Source organism: Triticum urartu, chromosome 3A, assembly GCF_056163025.1.
Source record: "Triticum urartu cultivar PI428250 chromosome 3A, HENAU_Tu73, whole genome shotgun sequence".
In the NCBI taxonomy this organism is placed as follows: Eukaryota; Viridiplantae; Streptophyta; class Magnoliopsida; order Poales; family Poaceae; genus Triticum; species Triticum urartu.
In genome coordinates, this window is record NC_141875.1 from 292643897 (window position 1) to 292657372 (window position 13476).

The window sequence follows — 13476 nt, forward strand, 5'->3', positions numbered from 1 at the left end:
ACCGGCTGCTAACACTTAGCACATAGGAAACATCAGGTCTTGTACATAGCATGGCATACGTAATATAACCAACTACCGAGGCATATGGAACATCATTCATTTGTACTCGCTCATCGAGAGTGCGAGGACACTGATTCTTGCAAAGCATTGTGCAGGTGACATGGGGAGAAGGCCCTTCTTGGAGTTCTCCATGTTGAACATTTTCAACACCTTGTCAATGTACGTGCTTTGGCTAGGTGCTATCATGCGTTTTGATCTATTTGTATAGATTCTGATGCCCAATACATATGCTGCTTCGCCTAAGTCTTTCATTGAAAAACTCTTCTTCAATGAGTCTTTTATTTCGCTAAGAAATTCACATCATTTCCAATCAATAATATGTCATCCACATACAATATTAGAAATACTTTTGCACTCCCACTAAACTTCTTATAAACACAAGATTCTTCGTCATTCCTGATGAAGCCAAATTATTTGACCACTTCATCAAAACGAATGTTCCAGCTCCTTGATGCTTGCTTCAGACCATAAATGGCTTTCTTAAGTTTGCATACCTTTCCAGCATCCTTATGAATGACAAAACCTTCTGGCTGTATCATGTATACATCCTCTTTGAGGTCTCCATTTAGGAAAGACGTTTTGACATCCATCTGCCATATTTCATAATCGAAATAAGCAGCAATTGCTAGTAATATCTGAACAGACCTAAGCATAGCTACGGGCGAGAAAGTCTCATTGTAGTACACTCCTGGAACTTGTGTGAACCCTTTCGCGACATGTCCAGCTTTGTGGATAGTAATGTTACCATCTGTGTCTGTCTTCCTTTTGAAAATCCATTTACAACCAATCGGCTTTACGCCTTCTGGAAGTTCTTCCAAGTTCCAAACTTTGTTTTCGGATTTCATAGCCTTGTGCCATTCCTTTGAGCTGGGCCTCGCCATCGCTTCCTTGTAGTGCGCAGGTTCATCGTCTTCAAGAATGAAGATTTCATTATGAAACCACTCAGGTGGCTGGATAGCCCTACCTGATCTGCGCGCTTCAGTTACAACATTGTCTGAAGTCTCCGCATCATATGCGACAACATCCGGCTCAGTTGATGGATAATTAGCGGAATTTCTTTCGGTTCCTTAGACATATCAACAGTTGCCGAAGATTCACTAATCTCATCAAGTTGTACTGTCCTCCCACTTAATTCTTTGGCGAGAAATTCTTTCTCAAGAAAGACTCCGCTTTTAGCGACAAACACTTTGTGCTCGGAGGGTAGGTAGAAGGAATACCCAATTGTTTCTTTTGGATAACCTACAAATTTACACTTGTCTGATCAAGGATCGAGTTTGGTAGGTTGTAAAAAATTTACATGTACCTCACATCCCCAAATTTTAAGATGCGACAAACTGGATTTCTTCCCATTCCACATCTCATGTGGTGTCGTCTTAACAGACTTAGACGGTGCTCTATTTAGTGTGTGAGCGGCAGTTTCTAGTGCGTGACCCCAAAAAGATATCGGCGGATCTGTAAGAGACATCATCGACATTATCATGTCCAACAGGGTTCGGTTACGTCTTTCCGATACTCCGTTTCTCTGTGGAGTTCCGGGGGGCGTAAGCTGTGAAACGATTCCACGGTCACTCAGATGTTGGCCAAACTCATGACTAAGATATTCGCCTCCGCGATCAGACCGTAGAAACTTAATATTTTTGTTACGATGATTTTCTACCTCACTCTGAAATTCTTTGAACTTTTCAAAGGTTTCCGACTTATGCTTCATTAAGTAGATATAGCCATACCGACTTAAATCATCAGTAAAAGTCACGAAGTAGAAATACCCACCCCGTGCGGCTGTGCTCATTGGACCACATACATCACTATGTATTATTTCCAATAATTCACCCGCCCGTTCAGGATGACCCATGAACGGCGTCTTGGTCATTTTCCCCATCAGACAAGCTTCACATGTGTCAAATGATTCAAAATCAAAGGACGGTAAAACTCCATCTCTTTGGAGTCTTTGCATGTGTTTCTTTCCGATGTGGCCAAGACGACAGTGCCACAAGTAAGTGGTGGTGGTATCAGCCTTCTTAAGGCGTTTAGAATTCACGTTAAAGACATCATTTTCACATTCAAGATTTAGTAAGAAAAGGCCCCCAACAATGGGTGCAAATCTATAAAACATTTCCTTACAATAAAGTGAACAACCATTGTTCTCAGACTTGTACGAATACCCATCGTGTACTAAACATGATCCAGAGATAATGTTTCTACACAACAGTGGAACAAAATAACAGTTACTTAGTTCTAAGATAAATCCTGAAGGGAGACGTAGAGGCATAATGTCGACGGCTTGAGCGGCGATTCGGGGAGTCCTGGATTAGGGGGTACTTGGACAGCAGGACTATATACTTTGGCCGGACTGTTGGACTATGAAGATACAAGATCGAAGACTTCGTCCCGTGTTCGGGTGGGACTCTCCTTTGCGTGGAAGCCAAGCTTGGCAATTCGGATATGTAGATCTCCTTCTCTATAACCAACTCTATGTAACCCTAGCCCCCTCCGGTGTCTATATAAACCGGAAGGTTTAGTCCGTAGGACAACAACAATCATAATCATAGGCTAGCTTCTAGGGTTTAGCCTCTACGACCTCGCGGTAGATCATCTCTTGTAATACTCATATCATCAAGATCAATCAAGCAGGAAGTAGGGTATTACCTCCATCGAGAGGGCCCAAACCTGGGTAAACATTGTGTCCCTCGCCTCCTGTTACCATCAGCCTTAGATGCACTGTTCGGGACCCCCTACCCGAGATCCGCCGGTTTTGACACTGACATTGGTGCTTTCATTGAGAGTTCCACTGTGCCGTCACGATAAAGGCTTGATGGCTCCTTCGATCATTGGCAACGATGCGATCCAGGGTGAGGTTTTTCTCCTCGGACAGATCTTCGTATTCGGCGGCTTCGTATTGCGGGCCAACTCGCTTGGCCATCTAGAGCAGATCGATAGCTACGCCCCTGGCCATTAGGTCAAATTTGGAAGCTTGAACTACACTACCGATATCCGCGGAGACTTGATCTTTGACGGATTCAAGCTCATGTCAGGCGCATCGCACATTCACGACGAGCATGACTTAGCTCTGCCATCGGACGGTTTTTGGGAGATCGCACCTGCGGTTACTCCGGCCCTCAATCCAGAGAAGATCGTGCCATCCAAGGATGGGTGGATGGACCCCGCCACGGAGGCCGCACACTCAGCGGTGATAGAGCCAAATACTGACTTCACCTCCTATGCGACTTGTGTTACCGGACCCTTGGATTCGTCCCCGGCCACAGGCTCCGAACCGCCTACGTTCGTGCCTATCCAATCGGATTGGGCACCGATCATGGAGTTTACCTCCGCAGATATTTTTCAGCACTCGCCCTTGGGCGATGCGCTAGATTCATTGAGGTATCTCTCTCTGTCAGGAGACCCTCGGCCAAACTATGTCCGGCTCAAGTGGTAAGCGGACGACGAAGGAATTCGTTCCCCACCCACCACCCACTTAATAGCCACTGTCGACGACTTAACCGACATGCTTGATTTCGACTCCGAAGACATCGACAGTATGGACGACGATGTAGGAGAGAAATAGGAACCACCGCCCACAGGACGCTGGACAGCCACTTCATCACACGATATATACATGGTGGATACACCCAAAGAAAACAATGACGAGGAACGGGAGGATGCAGCGAAGGATAGTCCCCTCGAGAAGCAACCAAAGCGACGACGTAGGCGCCGCTCCAAATCCCACCTCAGCAAAAACAGCGATAACAGCGCAAGAAAGAACAATACCATGGTCGACTCCAAAGGAAACGACGACCACATGGACCCAGCGATGGAGCAGGGTGAGCCAGCGGACGGCGAACATAGTACAGAGCCGCTGTCCGATGACGGCGACGCCGAGGGTAAAGCTCATCAACCTGTCTTCGGAGAGGAGAACAGTCCGGACGACGATGCACACATCATCCCGGAAAGGCACTTGGAACAAGAGAACCTCCATAGAAGGCTTATCGCCACCGTGAGGCGCCTGAAGAAGCAGAAGCAAAGGCTTAAGGCCGCGCAGAATACGCTCAACAGCGGATGGAACAAAGTGCTTGACACTGAAGAAAAGTACGGCGGCAGTCGCCACACAAAGAGCTATCCAAAGCGCAATCTGCTGCCTGAATTCAACGACGAGGCTTTAGAGCCCATTCAGCCGAAAAATAAAACGGACGACCCACCGGATCGACCACCCCGTGGCCGCGACAGGGCGGCTAACGACGTCGCACACAAGTCAGCACACGATTTACATGAAGACCTGCACAAAAAAGTCGGTATGGACAGGTCCATCTACGGATCTAGGAAGCGCGCCCCGGCACAGAATCATGGCCGCCCAAATGACTGTACTGACCGAATAACAGCTCGGAATCAAAACCAAACACTACAACCGTCCGGAGAATGCCATGACACATCCAAATACAGGGGTGCCGCGCACCCCCTATGCTTCATCGATGAGGTGCTGGACCATGAATTTCCAGAGGGATTCAAACCCGTGAACATAGAGGCATATGACGGAACGACAGACCCTGGGGTCTGGATTGAGGACTTTATCCTTCACATCCACATGGCTCGCGGAGATGATCTCCACGCCATCAAATACCTACCCCTCAAGTTGAAAGGACCAGCTCGGCACTGGCTGAAAAGCCTCCCCGAAAACTCAATTGGAAGCTGGGAAGAGCTTGAGGATGCTTTTAGGGCCAATTTTCAAGGGACTTATGTCCGACCTCCGGACGCAGATGATTTATGTCACATAATTCAATAGCTTGGAGAGTCAGCTCGAAACCTTTGGAACAGATTTCTCACGAAGAAGAATCAAATTGTCGACTACCCGGATGCCGAAGCCCTAGCGACTTTCAAGCACAGTGTCCGGGACGAATGGCTCGCCAGACACCTCGGCCAGGAAAAACCAAGGACAATGACAGCCCTAACAAGCCTTATGACCCGCTTTTGCATGGGCGAAGACAGTTGGCTGGCCCGTAGTGGCACCAGCAACCCAGGCACATCCGAAGTCAGGGATGGCAATGGGAAACCATGACGCAATAAAAGCAAGCGTCGAAACAACGAAGACAGCCCGAACAACACGGCGGTAAACGCCGGATTCAGGGGCTCTCGATCCGGTCAACAGAAAAAGCCATTTAAAGGCAGCGGAGATGGACCGTCCAGCCTAATCAAGATTCTAGATAGATTATGTCAGATTGATGGCACCTCCGACAAACCTGCAAATCACACCAACGGAGAATGCTGGGTCTTCAAGCAGGCCGGCAAGCTAAACGCCGAACACAAGGGGAGGGAGACACCAAGCGAAGACAAGGATGAGCCTCACCAGTCAAACACTGCGGGACAGAAAAAAATTCCCACCAAAGGTCAAAACAGTGAACATGATTCACACAACTCACATACCGAAGAGGAGGCGCCAGCGCGCACCCCGAGACGTATACGCTGTGGAGCCCATCACCCCAAGTTCAACCCTTGGTCAGCCTACCCGATCACTTTTGATCGCAGGGATCACCCAACTAGTATCCGGCATGGAGGATCGGTTGTCTTGGTGCTAGACCCAATAATTGACGTACACCATCTCACTCGGGTCCTTATGGACAGCGGCAGTAGTCTTAATCTGATATATCAGGACACCATCCGCAAAATGGGGATAGACCCGACAAGAATCAGCCAAAGCAATACTACCTTTAAAGGAGTAATACCAGGCCCAGAGGCCCGCTGCACGGGCTCTCTAGTACAAGAGGTTCTATTCGGTTCTCCCGACAACTTCCGAAGTGAGGAATTAACCTTTGACATAGCTCCATTCCGAAGCGGCCATCACGCACTACTCGGGAGAACGGCCTTCGCTTGTTTTAAATGCAGTACCGCATTACGCTTATCTTAAGCTTAAGATGCCTGGTCCACGTGGCATCATCATAGTTAGTGGAAACACAGAGCGTTCCTCACGTAAGGAGGAATACGTGGAGGCCCTAGCAGCCAATCACTGGACGGCCTCTCCAACCAGACGAAATGATCGGTCGTCATGACCGCGGACACGGTTAGACGAGTCCGGTGCACCACTAGCTGTAACAGCTCAGATAAACCTGAGATCGGGTCGATGGATACACTCCCATAGGTGGTGCTAGGGGCTTCCCGCATGTAAAAAGGGCTACAGTTCGGCTTGACCCTATTTAGATTGCATTTTAATGGTTCATTAAGAATAACCAATTTTTCGCACGAAGACTTTCACCTGTGTTTTTCTCTTTTACAGATGATCATCGTGCTACACCCTTCCAGAATACGGCACAATGGAGACATAGGCGCAGACGTGCAGTAGGGCCCCGCTCAAAGGCTTCTTTTTAGATTAAGACCCTGTGTAAACCTTTTTTACTGTCTCTTGTTGCTTCACTCCCTCCGGATACTCAACACAACCGAAAGGGATGCTGGCGTTATTGACATTTCGTCATGTCAGACTAATGCAAGTACCTGGAAATTCAGGGCTCATAATCGAGGGCGTTACACAGCCCAGTATATGTTGTAAAGTCCGAATACCTTAGGGAGTGTCCGGCGTCGTGAGTTTGGCCTTATATGCATCAGCTCCGAATCATGTCTTTTGTCAATAGTTGGGTTCGCCCGGCTCCCGTGTTTTGCTACCTTATGTTCCGCTCTATCGGCTAAGGTGGCACCGGGAGAACTACTGTGATTGTGCCCTGGCTCATCTGGATGAGCACCTCAGTAGAGAAAGCCGAAAACGGATTGTCATGATAAAGCACGAGACTGGTCAACCACTCGATGACTCAGCGGAATCTTCGCGATTCCTCTACATTAAGGAAGGACCAGTTTCCCGATCATGTATGTATGCTCACCATATTCGGATGAGCGCGGAAGTACCAGTGGCTATATAGTAGCCCCACTGTCAAACTCCTATGGCTAAGTGAAAGTGTTAAAGCTATATAGTCCGATTGCCTTGTTCGCCGTGCTATCACCTCCTTAATGGACCAAGACGTTGGGTCAAGTGTGAATACGCGCTTTTCCAGACACCCCCGCATTATGTGCGTGGGGGCTGAAGCCGACGACTGCAAACTTTCAGGTTATATACATACATAAACGGCCGCACAGGAGGCATCATAATACTTTCAGGCAAAAGTATAAACACAGCCTTTATAATCCAAATAGAATTGTTTTTACAATTGGGATACATGTCACTCGAACATGATACTCTTCGAGCACTGAGCCTCTATTAAATGAGCGCCTTCTAGGACTTCTTCAAAATAGTGCTCAGCCGGGACTGGGCCTACGGCCGGATCATGGGTTGCAATAGCGGTGGCCTCCATCTCTGTCCAGTATGTCTTAACACGGGCAAGAGCCATCCGCGCACCCTCTATGCACGCTGACCTCTTTACAACGTCGATATGCGGCACAGCACCAAGGAATCGTTGCACTAAACCAAAATAACTATTCAGCCTTGGTCCCTTCGGCCAAAGATGATCCACAACAAACCTCATGGCAAGTCTGGATAACCTATGGAGCTCGGCCCACTCGGCCATTTGTTCATTTAACAGCATCAGACGCGTTGGAGCACTGAACTGCGACCAGAACATTCTTTCCACTTCATGATCTTTCTGATCTTTGAAAAACTCAGTCGCATCAGTAGCACTCATTGCCAAGTCCAAGTACGCGTCTGCAGCACTCCATAATTGATCCAGAGGGGCATACTTCGGATCTCCGATCTTCGTCCGCAACAAAAAGGGCTTCCCAGCCGTGATATCTCCAGCCTGATGAAGCTCCTCCTTCGCCGCTCTGATTTCAGAGCGGGTTTCCTTGGCCGCTTCCATGGCTTTCTTCAGGTCAGCCGCTTTTGCTTGGCTTTCCTTTTCAAGAAGCTCATACCGGCCGGCGGCATCTTTCAGCTCAACAGCCATCTTGGCTATCTTATCTTCGCTCTGGCGATGAGCAGCCTGTTCGGCTCTTAAGTCTTCGGCCGCCTTTAGGGCGGCCGCATCACTTCTCCTGGCTTGTTCCTTGGCTCGGGCAACTTCTGCCCGAAGGGTCTCCACGGCGCCAGCTCCATCTACAGTCACAGCATATTATAGATACTAGCATCATGCTCCTCTTAATATTTTTTGACCACCCAAAAATACATACCCTGCGCCTCGTCAAGCCGCTTGTTCACAAGCGCAATGTTGGCATCCACCGCGTCAAGTTGCTGCCTCAGTCCAACAAACTCAGCAGTCCGGCCAGCCACCGGACCCTCAGCCGCCTGCGCATGAAAGCAGTGCGATCATTACCTGGGACTATGATCCTCTGTTTGCCACCTCTGGACAGCAACCAGAGTCTCAGGGGCTACTATCTGTATAGAGCACACCTAGCGTGTGTAGTACCGTCAAAAAAATTATATTACTTTGCATACCTCAAAACATCTTAGCAGGCTCGTAAAAGCCTCATGCAACCCACTTTTGGCGGCTGAAATCCTCTCAACCACCGTACCCATTAAAGTACGATGCGCCTCTGAGATAGCCGCTTGCTCCAAAAGACCCATCAGTGCGTCCTGTTGTGCATCGGACTATCCCAGACTCTTTCTGTTGCTCTCCTTAGGAGCCGAATACTCCGGACTTAGGGTGGCCAAAGGGTTACCTTCTGGCCTCGGTGGATCAGGAGAAATCCTCTGTGATGACACCTCAGGGTCGTCCGCCCCAGGAGGCGGGGAGACATGGGGAGGCGTTTCGCTCTCCATCATCTTCGGAAGAAGATCCCCCAAAGACGAACTCTGTCGAGAAGGGCTACGAGCCGGACTTCAAGATATATGTCTCGGTTATTGTCCTCGGAGATAAAAACAGGATATATTTACCAAAGTACTCTTGTTCACTTACAGCTCGGTGGAGGCCTGGCCCCCTTGCGGGCACTGTGCGGTAAGGACGCCCTCCGGGGCAGGGCCCCCTGGCGAAGGTTTCTTCCCTTGTTTGGAAACCTTCGTTTCCAAGTCTTGAGAGGCGGTCCTTTTCCTTCCTTGGGGAGAGGGGATTCTAGATTCCTCTCCTCGATTATCCTCCTTCGCGGAGACACTAATTTCCCCGGTTTGGATGAGTAATGCGTGAAGCCCGCTTTCGGCTTCTTTATTCCCCCCTTCATCTTCCCCTGATGGCACTTGATAAGGTGCGTGCTCAAGCATCCTGGCTAGTACAAGATCCGGTGAGCCTTCGGGAAGGAGGGCCGAACACCTGGTCATCTCCGCCTTTCCTATCCAGTCCTGGCTAAGAGCAATTTGTTCAGAATGATGTTGTGACAAATAAAAAGACAGCATGTTCGGCCACAAAATTACTTATGTGGGTATCTGGATGGTTGCAGTTGAGACCCGCATCCTCAGTGGTGTCCAGACACTTTATTCGTGATCCGAAGAACAATCCATACATCTCTTCGAGCGTCACACCGAAGAATTGCTGAATAGTTCACGGTCCTTCCGGGTTGAACTCCCACATACGGAGAGATCGACGTTGGCATGGCAAGACCCGACGAACTAGCATAACTTGCATTACCTTGACAAGACTGACATCCCTCTTGAGGAGATCTCGGATGCGACTTTGCAATGTCAGCATGTCATTAACTGGCCCCCTGTCCAGCCCCTTGTTGACCCATGATGCCAGTTGCGGCGGGGGCCCGAGTGGAAGGCGGGGGCAGCTTCCCACTTCGTACTTCGGGGAGCTGTGATGTAAAACCACTCCCGCTGCCATAAGTTGGACATCTCCGGGAAGGAACCCTTTGGCCATAGAGCATCGGCGCCTTTGCTTATTATGGCACCTCCGCATATTGCGTGTCTCCCATCAATCGTCTTCGGCTTCACATTGATGGTCTTGAGCCATAAGCCGAAGTGTGGGGTGATGCGGAGGAAGGCCTCACACACGACGATAAACGACGAGATGTGAAGGATGAAATCTGGAGCTAGATCATGGAAATCGAGCCCGTAATAGAACATAAGCCCTCTTACAAAGGGATCAAGACTAAAGCCTAGCCCTCGGAGGAAGTGGGAAAAAAATACGACACTCCCGTTGGGTTCGGGAATGGGGATGACCTGCCCTTGAGCAGGCAGCCTGTGCGAGATTTCGGCGGTCAGATACCTGGCTTCCCTTAGCCTCTTGATGTCCCCCTCTGTGACGGAGGAGGCGATCCACCGACCTTGAAGGTTGGATCCGGACATGGTTGAAGGTCCGAAGCGCTTAGCCTGAGCCTTGGGTGTTGAAACTCGAGGTGGGGGAGGGGAAGGACCGAGTGCGAGAAGAAAAGGACAGGCCTTGGCCCCTTTATAAAGAGAGTGAATATCAAGCGTCCTCCGCGTGGCTGTTTGGAACTTGCCTAAAATCGAGGAGTCATACTAACAAGCACGATTGGGTTACCCACACCCGTATTGATGATAATCCCGTGATAAGGGGAACACGATCTCTGCTTCGACAAGACGTGCCAATAGAACCGCCTCACAACACGTGCAGTAGCAGGCTGGGAAAAACGGTTCGTAATGACTAGACCACGGCAGGATGTCACGTTATGAAAGGTTGTCAGCAGATTAGATTTGTGGAATATTATACTCTCTACGGTGGTATGTGGAATTTTTTTTACAGAGCCGGACATAATCTTTGTGTGCAAAATCTTCTATGGAGTATTCGGAGAAGGAACCCGCCTTGCAATGCCGAAGACAATCTGCGCGCCGGACTCATCGACATTGAAGCCTGGTTCAGGGGCTACTGAGGGAGTCCTGGATTAGGGGGTACTCGGACAGCCAGACTGTATACTTTGGCCGGGCTGTTGGACTATGAAGATACAAGATCGAAGACTTCGTCCCGTGTCCGGGTGGGACTCTCCTTTGCGTGGAATGCAAGCTTGGCAATTCGGATATGTAGATCTCCTTCTCTGTAACTCTGTGTAACCCTAGCCCCCTCCGGTGTCTATATAAACCGGAGGGTTTAGTCCGTAGGACAACAACAATCATAATCATAGGCTAGCTTCTAGGGTTTAGCTTCTACGATCTCGTGGTAGATCAACTCTTGTAATACTCATATCATCAAGATCAATCAAGCAGGAAGTAGGGTATTACCTCCATCGAGAGGGCCCAAACCTGGGTAAACATTGTGTCCCCCGCCTCCTATTACCATCAGCTTTAGACGCACCGTTCGGGACCCCCTACCCGAGATCTGCCGGTTTTGACACCGACAGCGATCCCAGCGCCGTTCCCGACGCGCATCACGACTTCATTCTTTGCCAGCTTGCGCACCTTCTGAAGCCCCTATATCGAGTTGCAAATGTGAGCAACCGATCTGGTATCAAATACCCAAGACTTATAATTTTCGCTAGCAAGCAAAACATCAATTACAATAACCTGTATAACAATTATACCTTTTCTGGTTTTCCCAGTCTTCTTATCTTCCAGATATTTCTTGCAGTTTCTCTTCCAGGGTCATGTGCCCTTGCAGTAGAAGCACTCAGTTTCATTCTTGGCTCCGCCCTTAGAGTTGCTTTGGGAGCCGGTCTTACCGGCGCCCTTGCCCTTCTTTGGCTTTCCTTTCTTTTTGAAACTAGCAGTTTTATTCACAAGCAGCACTTGCTTGCAATTTTTTCACAGTCCTCCTTATGTAGTTTTCAGCATGGCGAGCACCTCTTCCGGTGTCTTCTCCATCCCTGTCATGTTGTAGTTCATGACAAAACCATCGTAAGACGGGGGGAGTGAAGAAAGCAACATGTCCATCATATGGCTAGGTGGAAGTGGAAATTCCAGGGCTTTAAGACTTTCAGAATAGCCAATCATTTTGACCACATGTTTGCCAACTGAACTACCCTCAGCCATCTGGCATTCCATCAAAGCCTTCATGATATCAAATCGTTCAGAATTTGCGGTTTCCTTATACAGAGCATCCAATTCCCGGATCATATCACGGGGTTTATGGAATTCAAAACGTTTTTGAAGCCCTGGACTCATGCAAGCTAGCATCAGGCACTACACAAAGTTGTGATCATCATCCTTAGTGGCCCAGACATTTTGTTCATCTTCTGGGGCCTCTGCTGCCGGTTTGGCTGGAAGAGCAGTTTCAAGCATGTACAATTTCTTAGCGCTCTTGAGGACAATCCTCAGGTTACGGACCCAGTTCGCATAGTTGTTTCCAGTTGTAGCTAACTTCTCTTTCTCTAACATCGGGCCTAAGTTGAACGCGGTGTTGCGAGCCATTTGATCTACAACGGAAAACACAAGTTTCACTTAGACTTTGTTTATAATGAAATTTGCACTTGTGAATAAACATTTTTATTCTAAATTGTGCTACCACTCAAATCAATATCTCTCAAAATTGATTTCGAGTGATTCAAGATCCAAATATCAATTCAACGTCATATAATCATCATCTCATGATAAGGTTTTCAATTGGTAGGCCAACTTGCCAATCACATCTCTATGTGACTCTTGTTCATCTTTCCATGCATGTGTGCCGAGCTCAGGACGATCCTGCCATGAACGTCAAGACAATCAAATGATCTTGCTGCGAGGTCTGACCTCACCCGCCTTACATTTCTCCAATCGTTCGTACCCATGCATCCATGGTGCACCCCGAAAGGATAGATGTTGTGACAGCCCTGCACTTGGGAGAACACTAACTACTTGATATTTTAAGTGAGAGATCACCCTAATAAAAAGTGACTACCGCGCAATCAAGAAGGGTGCATCAAGAGGGATAAACATCTCAGGCAATTCATAATAGCATGATATGGTATAGCCTCTTCTGATGGAGATGTCAAGTGTTTCTTCGTCTTCGGCATTCACGTCGGTGTTCACCTTTGCGAAGATTGCCACCACCTTGTTGCTGCACCAGATAATATTGCTATCTCCATAGAGGATAAAATAAATGCATTACTTATGGTTGACACGCAAGTCATTAAAGTGATAATCATATGGCTCCAGCCATCATGCCGAATCATGACACGCAGGTCATGTTAATTACATCATATAGTCATCTCATACATAATCGAATTAATATGAGACTTGCTATACCACATCACATGCAAACCATCCTGCAAAACCAAGTTAGACGCCTCTAATCGGTTTATGCAAAAAATTATTTTACGTGGCTTCTAAGGTTTTGACTTAAACAACAGCTACCAACGTTTATCATCAAGTATGATTATTCAAGTCGCTAGATTAACTTTTCGGGGTGTATGAAGCACGAGATAATAAAATCTCGAACCCCATACTAAACTTCGTCATACGCATGACCCCCCTGCAAATCATATCTGCAGTGACCTTTTGTCTGCGCAATTTCATCTTTCTCTCAACTATGGTGGAACCCAAAGAACTAATAGCACTTCATTGATCAATCAGGATCGTGGATTGCCAGAACTTTGTGAAATTCCATCATGCCATTTCAAGATCAGAAATACGCAAATTCTAGGGAAGCA

At 48.1% G+C, this 13476-nt stretch overlaps 1 pseudogene; it reads right to left on the reverse strand.

Moving 5' to 3' along the window:
* Positions 1-11491: 11491 nt before the first annotated feature.
* On the reverse strand, positions 11492-12223 carry LOC147979488 (uncharacterized; annotated as a pseudogene).
* Positions 12224-13476: the final 1253 nt, after the last annotated feature.